The sequence below is a fragment of the Psammomys obesus genome, unplaced genomic scaffold (genome assembly GCF_907164565.1).
Source record: "Psammomys obesus unplaced genomic scaffold, mPsaObe1.curated_primary_1811, whole genome shotgun sequence".
Classification (NCBI taxonomy): Eukaryota; Metazoa; Chordata; class Mammalia; order Rodentia; family Muridae; genus Psammomys; species Psammomys obesus.
Genome location: NW_026596117.1, coordinates 25,892,801 through 25,908,312, shown reverse-complemented (window position 1 = coordinate 25,908,312; position 15,512 = coordinate 25,892,801). Strand labels below are relative to the sequence as shown.

The 15,512-nt window shown below is 47.0% G+C and overlaps 1 protein-coding gene across 1 annotated transcript in view; it reads left to right on the top strand.

Moving 5' to 3' along the window:
• Window positions 1–15,512, top strand: part of Spock1 (SPARC (osteonectin), cwcv and kazal like domains proteoglycan 1) — a 450,924-nt gene that overhangs the window by 120,215 nt on the left and 315,197 nt on the right. The gene's annotated exons all lie outside the window — the stretch shown is intronic.

The window sequence follows — 15,512 nt, the reverse complement described above, 5'->3', positions numbered from 1 at the left end:
CCAAACCCTGTGCTGGGTGCCAGGCATACAGTAGGAAATGTGCTGATGTCATCCATTCCTTCACAGAGTCCACAGTCTAGCAGGGCTAGGGCAGGCAACCAGTGCAACGCAGTCATACTCTGCTCAGGCTTCTTTAACGAAGTACCGGGGACTTGGTGGCGTAGCAGACATCTCTTTCTTCGGTTTGGGGAGGTGCTGAGGGCTGGCTGTTCAGCTCTCCAGGAAGGCCCTCTTCCTAACCTGCAGATGCAAGTGGTCCAGAGAAAAGAGACTCCAGTATTTCTTCCTCTTTCACAAGATCAGCAGCCATACGACACGAGTCTACTCTCATGACCTCACTTAAACCCAGTTACCTTTCAAAGACTTGTCCTCCGAATCTGTTCACCTGAGGCTAGGTTTCTTCCACACAAGGACATGGGGGAGGGGTCACGGATACTCAGTCCAGAGCAAGCACTTGCTTTAATGTGGGAGAAGGGGAAGCTGAGTGGGTGTGGCTTCATCTGTGCCCCTGAAGTGATGAAGACAGGACGATTTTTCAGAGGCAGCTAGCTTCTCTTTGGAGGAAGTTTGAGGAATCCTGGTCTGGTTAACTTTTTTTTTTTTTTCTCAAAGAGCAGAACATCTGAGCCATATATTTGAATAAAACAGAATAAAAGTGTATTACTTATTTTTCTGTTGCTGTGATAAGATACTATGACCAAGGGCAACTAAAGTTAAAAAAAAAAAAAGTTTCTTTTAGCCCACTGTCCTAGAGTATGAGTCCATAACAGCAGGAGAGGCAGAGCATGCTGACAGGAACCGGAAGCTGAACTGTTACATTTTGTCTGCACATAGGAGAGAAAGAGAATAGGGAGTGGTGGGGAGAGGTTACAAACATTTAAAGCAAATTCCAGCAATGCTGAATCTCCTAGGGTTTCTCCCTCCCAAACAGTGCCACCTATTGGAGCCCACACGGGGGTTGGGGGGACACTTTCCATTCAGCCCCGCACAGGAGTTGGTAGCTACAGTCAGTGGTAGAACCACAGAAACTGCTGTGCTATTGTCACCGCTGTCTTCCTGGCACTGCAGAGATGAAAGCAGTCCGCCTCCCTGGACAATGGTGAGTGTAATTTTGAGACAGTAGGAGGTTGTCTTTACAGAGAGCCCCCTCCCTAGACAAAGCCCCCGAGGAGAGGTGGAGGAGAGGTGTGGCTGGGCACCCTTTTGTCCTGGAAGCCCAGCAGTGCTTTTGTGGAAGCATGGCTCCTGTCTACCTCCTGAATGCTTTCCCCGTTGTTTCCCAGCCGTGTAAGGTCAGGGGCTGCTGGGTAGACATGGAAAGGGTCGCATGCCTTGTGAGGTGGGGCCACGAGACATGTTAGCGAGGGAAGAACGTGTACTGACCCGCCCCTCTCCCAGCATCCGAGCACACGGTCACCTGCAGCATCTTTTCTGTGTCCTCCCAAGAAGCAGTGGTCTGGGAGACAGTCATCCAACAGGGCGGTCACACATTGAGTCTTGCACATTATGGTTGACAGAAGAAACTCCAGAGTTCCGTGTCCAGTTAGCTCAAAGGGCACCAGAGACTGGATTAGAAGTTGGTCCCTTTTGTTCGTTGAATGCCTTCTTGACAGACCTGGTTAGGGACAGCCTTGTGGGGACTCAGGAATATGTGTGTCTGTGATATTGCTGTGGTATGGCTCCGTGGGCCACAGCCTCCTCCTAGCAGGGGACAGACAGCCACAAAATTATGTGTCATAGGGAAAGCCCCAGTGCTGTGTCATGTGATTCAGAAAATTATGCATCTATGTATTGCTTCTTGCATTTTTATCTTTATCTAAGTTGGGTAAGCATAGGAAAGCACCAACTGCATTTACTCCTTAGTATGGACTACAGTACTTTATTAAAAAAAAAAAGTTAAAATGGCTTTTCATTAGCAGAAGCCTGCAAGCAAGGCAGCACCTAACACGATTTGCATTTCCTCACCTTCATCTGTAAAATGTGGGAATTATCACTGCCCCGTAGGGTCTGCTGTTAGGATTAAATTAGAGAGCACATGTCCTTAACCTACTGCCTGCTATGTAGTAGGCACTCAATAAATGGAAGCTGTTATTTTTATTGATATTATAGCTAATTTTGATTCGGGGTTCAAAGGGCTTTGCATGTATTAACTCTCTTAATTGATTTTACATGCTTTGGACTTGTGTAGATTGGTCTTTAATCAGAGGTGGAGCTGTTGATGAGAGTGATCCTTGTGCCTTGTTCATTATCTTGGGGGCAGCCATTGTCTCTGCGATGAACAGTCAGCGAAGAGTTCTATAACAGGATGCCACCTCTGTTCTAATCCCTAGCGGGGAATTGCTGCAAAGTGACTTAAAGTTTTATTCTTCAGAGGGCCCTTTGCCCCAGTTAGAGGGAAAGTTCTTATTTCATATGGACATGATGCTCAAAAGATTGCTGCCAATGTAGGTCTTTCTTACACCACAGGCTCCCTGGTGGGCTTGATTTATTTAGACATCCTTTGAGGCTAACTGGCTGTGATAGACAATTTTTAGCCTTCATCCCAGAAATGTTGCCTTAAGTATCTGTCCTCTGTTCCATCCTGAAGCCTTTGTGATGAGTTTATACTTTCTAAACTATCCAAAAACCGGCTATTAAATTAGAGTTCAGGGTACCAGGATTTTTTATTTGATCTTGTAAGTTTTGAAAGTTTGTCCAGGAGGCATAGAAAAACCCTTCAAAGTTTCTAGTGTTTAATCTGTTTAAACAGGAGTCTCAGAAAAGGTTTAGCCAAGGAATATCAAGCTCTGAGATAAACAGTTCATCAGAAAACCAACAGAGAATACTTCTTAAACACACAACCACCCAGGGCGGTCACATTTGGAAGAAACAGCTGGATATCCCTTGGATGAATTTGACTTTTGATCATGCTTGGTGGAAAATTAAGGTTTTCTGGGAGGATATTATTAAGGAGAAGCCTGTCTGTCTTCTGGTCTGCCTGTCTGCCTGTCTGCCTATATTTGCAGCATGAAAGTGACCAGAGTAAATGAATTGTACAGATGAGCATGCTGCCTGGGTCGCTGCTGTGTTTCTTTCATTCTTCTGGTAGGAATGAAGGACAATAGAGAGCTGGTTTTGGCCATGGGAAAGTGACTGGTTTTATCAACCATTGCTCAGTGATCTCTCTCAGGGACACATAGCACACAGACATACGGTTTAATTCTCCTCCCTAACAAGTAGATCCAACTGGGTTGGCTTCTGTTTTGAGGCCTCTGAGAGTCTGCAGTGACAGCTACAGTCTTTGGGAAGGAGACAGGCCTTCAGATGCCCCTATCAGAGGCGATACTTCTCTTCTGTTTTCATTCATACTTGCATCTCCATGTGAAGTGAATCCAGCAATGGTTTCCTGGTTCCCAGGAAGATCCATAAGGTTTAAACAGAGTGGTACCTCAGGGTAATGACTGTACATTCTATTGGAAGTTGGATTATTAACAGAGGAAGGAGAGGGCACTGTAAGGGATCCAATTATCTTATTATGAAAGAATAAGAAAAATTCCATTTCCTTCTAGCTTCACAAAGATTGTGTGACCTACATTAGTCACGGGTGAAGCAGAGCCATACTGACTTCCTTGTGTGTGGCCAGCCTGTTCCAGCCATGTACACTAAGCCGCACTATGCTCTTAAACTTGTGTATTGTCCTGGGTGCAAGTTTTACATGGCCCAGGGCCTCTGGACATCGCGATTCTTCTTCGTGCCCTCTTTCTCCTCCGCAGGTCCCGACTCTTTCTTCATCACCTAGTCCAGCACCTTTCTCTGTGCAGCGTGCTTTGAGTCTCTTACTCTACAAGCAGAGATGACTGTATTGCTTTGCTTCCTATCGCTGTGATAAACATCAAGGTCAAATGCAACTTGGAGAGGAAAGGGTTTATTTCACCTCACAGCTTAACAGTCCCTCACTGAGGGACATCAAGGCAGGAATTCAAGAGAGGGACCTGGAGGCAGGAGCTGAAGCAGAAGCTATGAGGAGTGCTGCCTTCTTCTGTTTTTCATGGCTTGCTCACCTGTCTTTGTGTATAGCCCAGGACCACCTGCCCGGGGGTGGCACTATTCACAGTGCCCACAGTGAGCTGGGCCTTCCCACCTCAACCATCAATTAAGAAAAAAAAAATGCTTCACAGACTTGCCTATGGGCCAATCCAATGAAGGCAATTTTTCAATTGAGATTCCCTCTTTTCAGATGACCCAAGCCTCTGTCAAGTTGACAAAAACAAAAAGCAAAACAAAACATAACTGACACAGTTGAGCCCTTGTCAGCCTGACACACAAGACTGTCACTGTTAATGATCATGGATTTCGTTGAATTCGCATTGACCTAGACACACAGTGGCTCTCGCTCTCATCCCCCAAGTGCCCTGCCCTTGACAAAGAAGGCACCAAGGTTAATTCATTTAGTAGTAGCTTGTTATGAGAACATGTTTCTGTGTCTTCAGCAAACCCACAGGACAGTAACCTGGCCGATAATTAAGGTGGATGGGTTGTGATAATCTGAATGGATGGATTCGGCTCAGTGACCTCAGATGTGTTCTCTCTGGATGCCAGAGTCAGTGAGCGGTTGCCTCTTTCCTGCACGGAGTTTATTCTCTGTTCAGTGAAACTCTCATGTGAGTGCTGAGCTGGATAAGTAGAAATCGGTTCTTTGTGAGGACTTCAGGGAAAGGGAGACAGAGAGAGATAGATGATAGAAATCTAAATATCGATGTTATAGATATGATACAGATGGAAGATACAGTTGTAACATAGATGATATAGATAGGAGCTAGAGAGAGATGATGCCAAAGATGTAGAGACAGAGACATACAGGTATAGATTATATTTAGATATAGATATAATGAGATAGAGAGAGAACATGCCGTGGAGAGAGGTGTCTCTCTTGGTCACCAGGAAGGCCAGCAGTAGGTGAGGCTTTGTGGTCCTTGTAAACATTCTGAGATCCTGTGGCTAGTATGGAATACGGCTATTGTAAAGGTGGAGGTTGGCCTGAAATGGGATCTGGGGCAGAGGCAGGCAATGGGAAGACGGTTGCCACACAACTCTGAAGCGGTTTCCGTTGGAGGTGCATGGAATCCGCCTGCTGCCATTCATGGCTGGAAAGATGGCAGCTACAAGAGAAACGATGCTCTTTGCCACTGCTGAGATGCGGGCAGACATCCATCCATTCCCTTTTAAATTTCCCACCAAGTTCCATAAATGTCCAGATGGCAATTTGCAAGTGAATAATTTACAACGACATCTTATGCATTATGCAGTGGAGATTTAAATTATAAATTGACCTCACTTGGTGCTTTACCTTAGTTAATAAGTGGACTTTGTGGTGTTTGCCTTCATCTGCTAAATTGGTGTTGAGTTGGGGTTCGTCGAAGAGAAATAGAACAGTTGGCCTGATGCCACCGACAGTGGAGATGGTACATATGAAGTCCCAATGCTTGGGGTGACTTGAAACTGTGGTGGTCCCAGGGCAGGGTCAGTGAAGACACTATGGGTACCATCTCAGGTCCTGAGAAAGGGATGGGAGAGATGACAGCATCAGATCTCAGTAGTTTTTCTTCCTGTGTGTGACCATCTGGGAGACTCGGGCTCTATTCAGAGCGGGTTATATCCCAGGCAAGAAAGCAAGTGCCTAAGGCTTATGATCTCTTGTGTACAGCAACTGCTGTCTTGGGCCTCAGGGACCAATATTGACTTTATAAGAGAGGAGGGCAGGACCCTCCTGGGTAGGCTCTGACCTGAGACAGGGCACAAAAGGGGCGGGGGTGCCAAAGGATGTAGAAGCTGTCCGGTGAAAGTTTGCAGTCTGGTACTGTCTGCACTGCCCACAGCGAGCAGCTGGTCTTTAAAGCGTCCTAGGGACGAGGTAGATGAGTGTGCAGCAGGCAGTTTCAGCATAGCTCTAGAAATGGGTGTCACGTCCAGCTCCCCGGGAGGCCCTCCCCCTGAAATACTTACTGGCTCTCTAGAATAGCTGTTAGAGGTAGTTCTGTCCTGTTTTCTCATATTACCAAACTGCTAACTAAAATTTGAGAATAAGCTACCCACAAGAGGTGATGTATATCAAACAAGACTTGAAAGAAGGCTATTTAGTTGATACGGTATTGATTGAAAACCTTATAGAGGTCAGATCTTTCCCTAGGTGCTGAGATGTAGCAGGGAACAAGAACATGGGCGTCTGTCTTTAGCAATATTGTGCTCAAAAGTGTCTCATATCTGTGCTGAGACACCGGGATGCTCTCAGTTAGACTGTGTTATATGGATCGGGGAGATGGCCAGGTTAGCGGATACTGCTTGACCAGCCTAGTACACTGTAAAACCAGTACCATGAGAAATTCACACAGAACTAGATACAAATGCACAGCGGGCACATAGAGCGTAGAGTGGGAGATGGGGGAAGGATGTAGAGCCCATGAGTGACATGGGACAAGGTGGGGCACCCATAGGACATGATGACCCATTTGGAGGGTCAGAGGGAAGGCATTCACTTCCTCCTGAGGAACCATGATGAAGCCTGGTGGGAAGTCAGACTTGAGGTATCCTAGAGCATTGGAGGAGTGTACCAAAAGGCAAAAACAAAACAAAACAAAACAGAACAAAAAACAAAAAACAAAAAACCTTACTGGGTGTTCTGGAAGGCTTGGCTTGGTGAGAGCGAAGGATGTAAGAAAGGAAGAAGCCCAGAAAGGCAGAGGTCAGGATTGGGGACTTGGACCTAGGACAACACCGAGGGCTGAGGAGCCAGGTGTTGCTTGATTGCAATGGTGGCAATTCCTTAGTATGACCGTTAAGGTGCATTTAGGGATGCAGTTGGGCAGAGATGGCGCCAGCACAGACAGGTTCGTTAGAAGGGCTGTAGCAGGAGAGGATGCTGGGAGTGAATGGGAAGGGTAGATAGGGGTTTCCCACAAGCAGCAACTTTGGGGATGTTTTAGAGAATAAAAATGGCAGTTTGGGGGTACCCAGTAAACACGGAAGTCAAGCTGTTGATGGTTTGGGGTAAGGACATTGTATTGGGATTTGCCACATGACTCTCAGGAGCCCACAGGTGTCCCAAAGAAGAGGATGCGGGCAGGAAATAAACCTGCAGAAGGAGAAGAGTCTGCTGGGCAGAGCAAGCTTGGACAGAGTGAGGATGGTATGTTTCTAAGTGTGTCTGCTGTGCTTCCCACCCAGGGAAGAATTTTCGGTTGGGACTTGTGCTGGCTGAGTGTTCCAGGGAACCTGTTGGTCAAATGGTGCAGTCAGTTCCAGGAAGGATCAGAAAGTAGAGTTTGAAGAGCTAGACTTATCTTGTCCTTGTTAAAGGGGAACTCTCCATCATCTGTTGGGGCCTTGGCTTCTGACTAGAAGGCAGCCCCTCTGCTGACTCACAGTATGGCAGGCCCAGGACCGGCACAAGGCCACCAGATGTCTGCCGGGGTTAGTGGCTTTGCTTTTCATGTGGGACCTTTGCGTTTGTCTCTGCCAATCTCCTTCCTCTGACTTGACCCATGCTACAGTTGACTTGGTAAATCCAGAATGTCACAAACATTTTATGCATACATTCCAAAAAGCTTTCTGAAGAACTGGTAATTTTTTGTAAATGCAGAAAATAAGTGTGTGTGATGAGATAAAAGAATATGAAGAGGGTCTCTGCAGCACCTGCTTCCCTCCACCCTCACACCTGCCCTTCCCCACTCACGTCTTGAACTAAAGGCACTAACATAAGAAATGGCACACTTGGCTCCCCAGGGCTTCTGTGTTTGGCTTTGAGTAACTCCTGCCCTTTCCTCTCCTTCCCTCTGTTCTTCCCTCTTTCTCCTCTGAATCCCTCTCTGCTGTTTCCTCATGGTGGGGTCACACATCGACTCTGCCAGACTCCCATCTTCTGGGTGAGCCCACGAGGTGACCTCAGATGACACCACAGCAGGTGATCACAGATGATGCCACAGTGGCATAGGAACACTGTCTTCACACACTTGTGCTAGAGTGACCGTTTAAAAACACTGAACTATGCACATGGCATTATATATCCGGGATACCACCGTTAGAGCAGCAGCCTTTTCCTCCGCACCACACCCCTGACTTGTCCTTAGTCTGGGGTTTCTCCTCTCTGGCAGCTGCTCCTCTGTGTCTATTCCTGATGGCCAAGGTTCTGAGCTCCTTCCTTCCTGATTTCCCTCAGAGCAGTGTCACTTGTGTCTGTGTCTTCATATACACATTCAGGGTATAAGTAGCTGGCCTTCACTTTGCTTAGGGCCTCACTGGGCTAAGTCTCCAGGTCTGTAAACCACTAAAATCATATGCTGGAAACCTAATCCCTGTATTTCACAATAAGGCCCTTTGTGAAACAAGATTTTTCAGATGACAATCATTCAAGCTGAGATGATTAAGATAGGCCTTGTAACTTAATGTTACTAGTTTTTTTTTTTTTTTTTTTTTCATGACAATGAGACATTTGGACACAGAGACAGGCACACACTGATGGATGACTATAAAGAGATGTAGCCATGTGAAGATGAAGGCAGAGATAGGGCAACACACCATGGCTTGGGAAGTGTTCATTGTCAGTTAGCCTTGAAGGCTCTGGAACTGATGCATGGGATGAAGTCTGCCTCACGGCTCTCAGAAGAGCCCACTTACCTGGCCTTAAAGTTAGACTTGGAGTATCCAGAACTTAGACAGCACATTTCTGTCACTTAAGCTACCTGCCTTGTGGCTACTTTGATACAGCAGCCTCCCCCACCCCCACAAATGAATATAACCCCCTCTACCATCCACTCTGCAAACTTCATCTCTTTCCACAATCCTGCTCCCAGCAAATCGGTTCGTGATCTTTGCCATTGCTAAAGCTGAAGCCTGAAGCCTGGATTCTAGGCTCTGAGAACTGGGCTGGCTTGAGTTAGACATGCAAAGCAGTGACTGTTTAAATAGAGGCTCTCGGGTATTGAGGGCCTTTTGGCCATTATGGATGTTTCCTTGAGGAGGTGCAGAACTGGAAGTAAAAAGAGATGCAGAGCCAGACATCTTTTCTATCCATCCCATCCCTCTGTACCTGAGGCTTTCCAAGAGGAACTATTGATTTCTCCTTTCAGCCATGGGGCAGGCATACATTGAGAGTATGTAAATAAGGATCCCGCAGCCGGCCTGCTTTTCTATTCTTCAGAGAACTATTGATTCTGACTCTGGAGCGTCACCTGCAAGTCCTCTTTTCATTGGTTTCGTCTTATTGTAGGTGAGCCATACCAGTGTTTTGGGGTGTACAATGGGAGCTTTGTAAAGCATCTTGCAAGTTTGGCGAAGCTCTTTGGAAGGCTGAGGGCGAGGAGGGCTGTTTTAGAGTTGTATTGATCTACAGCGGCTTATTGAAGTTGTTGCAAATGCTTGCTTCCATTTTTCCCATTCACTGATCACTGGTCTGCAGAATTAAGAGTCAGGGTTCCAAAGGGCTGCTGGGCTGTTTTCTCTAGATTTAACCATGTCCCTGTGCTCCATCCTTTCAGAGCACCCGATCACCCTTGACAACAGAAGAGCGATACAATTGTTGAAATTTTATCTTATATTGAAATGACTTTAACACATTCCCTATACTTGGTCTATTTAAATGTTTTTAAAAATAATTTTGGAGTAGGAAAAGGAATTACAGTTGTATGTAAGCAGGGCACAAAGACATCAAAGTCCTCTATACGCAGAAAAAGCGTATGCACACCTTTTGCATTAATAGTTCACAGTTGAGTACTGGCACTGTAGCTCCTTGTCACAAGTGACAATTTGTTTGGCTTTGGTAACAGGCACAGACTTACCAGGCTCACAGGTTCAGTTTTGGTCTTATGCTTGCTTTATGGAGTTAGGCAAATACCCAGTTTTATGAAAACCCAGTTTTATGGGTGTTGGGAAGGCTTGTTTTTTAAGGGACAGGGTTAGTTTTGTGGGTGTTATCATCATTATCACCTATGGTCTTGATGAGACTGTTACCTGAACCTCCAGTTCCCTCGTGTTTATCTTTATCCCTTCTCCCTTTCTCATTTATCCATTCTACGCTAGCCAAAGGCCTCCATATTCTGGCTTTGGACTTGATGTTAATGGTAGCAAGAGACAAGCACAGCAATGGCCTTGGGTCATCAGGCTTTAACCTCAGTGCATGGGATGTGTGGTCCACTGCCCAGCAGTTTCAGCTCTACTGGGAGTTAGTTAGAAATGGGCCATCACAGTTCCCCCTGTGACCAGCTCTGCTGAACCACAGCACATAGAGCTCAAGTATGTCACCTGGAAGGAAAAGGCAGGTCGCGTAGACATAAGAGGTGACAGCCTGTTGGAGGAATTTAGATTGTGACTTGGGCTCAAGTGCCAGGCTACTTGGGAGTCTGAGTGAGGCTTTAGGTCCTCAGACAGGAAGCTGGGACTCCCCGAAAGCTCTAAACAATACCCCAGGCCTTGGAGGAGGGTTAGTGTGGCGAACAGCCCTAGTGGAGGGCACCTTAGGCTCCTAATGACAGGTCTCAATGATGACACTTCAGGAAGGTGAGCATGTGCATGCTACAGGAAAAACTGAAAGGACTTGGGAGTGAAGAGGGAAGGGTGAATGGAGAGGTCCACTAGAAGGGTGAATTGGCAGGTGCCCATCAGAGACTTCTGCAAGCTTTTCTCACTCCCTGGACACAGTTGCTGACACCCTCCCAGCAGCGGTTACCTGGGGCTTGGGTATTTCTCAGTTCAGTCTTAACCAGTCTTCCTAGGGACCAATCTGTGGGTGTGTACAGAGCCGAGTTCCCAGCCAGGCATATTACGTTTGTTGCAATCCTCCTTCTGAGCTGTGACCATCTCTTTTCAGGAGATGTTGACTTTTTTTTTTTTTTTTTACTGGGAGAATTTGCTGGAAAAGCCATGTTTCCCTGCTTGCTTCTTTGGGTGATAATTCCCGTCTGTGTCTTGCTTTGCAGTTCAGGCAGACTTTTCATACCCAGCATCTCATTTGCATTCCTCCCAGCAGCCACCTGTGCTGCCTCAGAAAAGGCTGTGCATCCCTGGCTCAGTGTTAATCAAAGGCTGATTATCTGCATCCTCCTCCCCTCCCGGCTCGATTCTTGCCTCTGACTGGGGACAGTCAGACGGCACAGCTCCCGTCAAATATACATTCTCTACTGGGGCGTGCCCCTCGAGAGCTAGCCGGGTTCTGGCAGAAGAAGTGAACAAGACCCCGATGGCTTTGAGACTCAGACCCGGGGTAACTGGCTCCGTGGGCTGGGAGGAGAGCACAGAGTAGCATACTCCCAGCCTCCGGGACTCACTCTTCCCAGCCATTCCACTACGTTCTATCAGAGAAAGCCAGAAGGAATTTAGCTTAAGTGAAGGAGGAGGTCAGAGTCTCCTGAACTTGATGAGAGGCAGACTTCAGAAAGGAAAAAAAAAAAAAAAACAGGGATGTGCAGGGTGTGGGTGACAGTTTTGACTTTGAGGCAGCGAAGTCTGTATCACGTAGACCTTGAGGGCCAGGCTGGGCAGGCGGAAGCTCTTAGGGAGGCATGCACACAGCCCAGGGGGGTGCCCGCAGCAGCAGTGCTGGTGAGGTTGTGGTCAGCCCACAGCATGTCCAGGGTTAGGCTCCCACCAGGCAGAGCTGTGGTCCTGTATGGAGTCTGCACACAGGGAGCCCAGCTCCTCAACTGTCGTGTGGAGCAGCCTTAACTAGAAATTTGTTTAATATTTCTGGGTTCATTTTCTCTCTCTTCCGCCCCCCACCCCCCGCACGCACATGCCAGATTCTGATTGGTCTGCAATAAGGTCAAGTTGATTCTTTCAGAGTCTACAGTCTTGGCTAGCTGGGAACTGGGCCAGAGTTTAAAGAGCCACCTGGCTAGGAGTGTGGTCGATGCAGCTCCTGTTCCAGACAGGTTACTATAGGGACTTTATAGACTCTGGGCCTGTCTTTAAATTTTACTTTGGGATTTTCTTCATTTTTAAATTTTATGTATATGGGTGTTGTGCCAGAATGTGTGTCTGTGCAACCCATACCAGTATGTATGTCTGTGCAACGCATACATGCAGAGCCTGAGGAAGCCTGAAGAGGGCGTCAGGTCCCCTGGGACTGGAGTTACAGACAGTCGTGAGCTGCCACGTGGGTACTGGGAATTGAACCCCAGTCCTCTGCAAGAGCAGCCATTGCTCTTAATTTTCAAACTACATGTCTAGATGCAGGGCCAGTGTTTTTGCCAAGCGCTGATTGGTCCTTGGGATAAAACCAGTTGGGTGTACTAGGCTGTACAGAATGCAGGCCATGCCCCCCTCTGTGTGAGTTATAGGTACCAAGACAAGGTACTGGGGACCATATGCAAAGGTAGAAGTGGGTTCTGCCTTTAACTGAAAGAGCCAGTCCTGGAGGTGACTGGGAGGGGGCCAGCTGTGTCCCGGGACACTCTCTTCCTTTGTTAAACTGAGGCCCTATAATTGTGCGAGTTTCATTTTCAGCTCTTGGCTCTAAAATACGCAGTATGAATTCAAGGGAGTGGAGGGGATTTTTGTAAGTTGGCAACCCCCAGTGTCTGTACCCGAATTCCTGTTAAATGCTGGTAGATACCGTGTTTATTCAGGCTGCACTGAAACAAACCCTATCTTCATTTAACTTGGTTTTTTTGGGGGAGTGAAGGAAAGCATGCATGGTTCTTCCAGACTTCGGCTGAGAACTTTCTAGAAAACTTGTATTCACCCAAGCCAGCAGCACTGCTGCCTAGTGGCAGCCTTTGGAATTGTAAACTGTGTTGTTTGAGGGAATAGAAAACATTTGCTTTGAAGTGGCCTGAGGGAAGAGGAAAGGTGTGTGTGATGTGTACGTTTGTATGTGTACATTTGTGGTGTGTGTGTGTGTGTGTGGTATGTGTATATGTGTTTGTTTGTGTATATGTGTGTGTGTTTGTGTAGGTATGCATGTATGCTTGTGTGTGCATGCGTGTGTGTTTCAAGGCACAAACACCTGGGCAACTGAAACAAAACCTCTTTGGGAAGGATTTATAACATATTTTAAAACTTTCATACCAGCCAGTGTCATCTGAAACCACTATTCTGAGACAGACCCTTGGCCTTCGCCCTGGGGATGCTCCAGATGGTCCTTGTGTGGGCAGCTGTGCACTGGTACCTGTTTAGACACATCCCTGCCCTCCTACCCTGGCTGTCATCAGCACTTCTCTCTCCTCATCTGTGACAAGCAGAATATCTCCAGACACTGTCAGCCTCCCCTGGAAGGCAAAACCATTTCCGTTGGAACTGCTGTGCTAAAGTACGTTGTGAACCTCCAGCCCATTTCAATGACACTGTGTGACATAAGGTCATGAGAGCTAAGACATGACAGCTGTTTTCACAGAGGTTGTTTATTACACCAGTGGAGAGAGTTCTTATTTGGTAGTTCAGGTTTCATGAACATTGTTTTGATTTTTCAAGAAGTTTAGAGAGAGCATCAGCGGATGGACTGGCATCCACAGCCCCGCACTTGACTGAGCATCTGCAAAGAGCCACTGTGGATCTTTCCGGATAGACACGATGGCTGCAGATTGCTGGCCCAGAGGAACCTCTGAGGATTTGGGGCTTATGGGGTGCATAACGTCTTTTGTCTTAGAAACTCTTCGAATTGAGCAAACCCTATTAGCTTTTGTAGTTTGGGGCAAGGGCTGTTAATTGTGTGAAATCTGCTCCCATATAGAAAAGTCCACATTCCGTAGAGGCTGAGATGAGATTTGCTGTGGGGAAGAAAAGACCGGGAAATCCTGTGTGGTTTCCAGCCTGTTTGGGTGGATATGCTGAGCCTGTTGTAGAAGGCAGAACCGAGCTCTCCTGTGTGATACGTGGTCCGGCACTCCCACGGTGACTGCAGTCATCCACAGCTTTGCTTCCCCCAGTTTCAGCTAGCTAGGTCATCCAAGGCTGGAAGACATTAGATGAAAATATTTAAAGACATTCATAGTTTTTAATTGTGTGCTTTCTGAGTAGTGTGGTGGAGTATCTCGTTGTTTGGCTTGGGACAGAAGTCAGCTCTTTGTCTGGTGGTTCCATGCTGTCTACACTTCCTGCCTGCTACTCATAGAGACATCTTGCTCAGGACACCTTGAGTCATCCCACATGAGCACTTGTGAACAGTGAAGGGTGAGTAGCACAGTAAGGTATTCTCAGAGACACATAGAAGGAGAAGAGAAAGAAAAGGCGGACAGCCCACATTCATGTGACTTTCGTTATAGTACCTTTCCATGATTGTTCTGCTTTGCAAGCAATTACACTGATCATCTCTTACTGTTCATAATCTGGAATTTAAACTTTATTTTAGACATATATGTACAGAAAAAAAGAAACAGTATAGACAGCCCACAATTTCTGCTATCTCTTGGGGGCCTTCGGCTATGTTTCATGCAGATGTGTTTGTGTTCATGTGTGGCTGTGTGCATGTAAGTGTGGGTGCCTGCAGAGGCTAGAGGCGTTAGACCAATGTGTGTGTGTGTGACTGCAGAGGCCAGAGGTGTTGGATCCATGTGTGGTGTGTGCATGTGAGTGTTTGTGCCTGCAGAGGCCAGAGGTACTGGATCCATGTGTGGTATGTGTGTGTAAGCATGGGTGCCTGCAGAGGCCAGAGGTGTTGGATCTCCGTGGAGCTGAACTGATGGGAGAGTGTGGACCACTCACTTGGCTATGTGGAATTGAACTTGGGTTCTCTGCAAAGTGAATGTGTGCTCCTAACTGCTGAGCTGCCTCTCCACCCCCATGGAATGACTCTTGCTTGGTAGAGCAGGGGGCTAGGGATTATGCCAACAAAGTCCTGTTCTCGATGCTTCCTGTCTGATGTGAGAGTTCACAGCGGGGATGGGGGATGAATGCCTGACATGCCCAGAGGTGTGGTGAGGTATGTTAGCAAATGCTGCCGAATGGCTGTGAGGTGTGTTCTGTAAGCCTCTTGTTCTATTGGTCGTCGGTGACCCTCAGCGAAAGCCCTGCCTTTATGAGGCTTCATTTCTTCTGTTCAATAGGAGTGTTGACCTTCAGTCTCCCTGGTGCACTGACAACATTGGGTGGATTTTCTACTTCTGCTCTGGGTGAGACTTGGGCAAGACGGTGCAGAGCAGACAGAGGAAATGCCTTATATTTTTTGAGCAGTTCATCTTTCCTTCCCACTTCATATTGCCTTCCAAAGGCCTGCAGGTGTGTCATCATGGATACCAGTCAAGGTATAGTCAGTCCTCTCCCCTCAGTGACCAGTGCCTCTGAAACTTCCTGTGATGTCCACAGAACTGGGCAGCCATCAGAACATCACTGGTTGAAGACCTGCTCAAAGCGACTCCCCAGACCTTTGCAGGTATATCTAGTGTAGTCATTCTATTTGGGTGTGTGTGAGTTCATCTCTTTTCCTGAAATCTACTTCTGCATGGTGAGAACTCTCTCAATCTCTCTCTCTCTCTCTTTCTCCCTCCATTCATCTCTCCATCCTCTATCTATCTATCTATCTATCTATCTATCTATCTATCTATCTATCT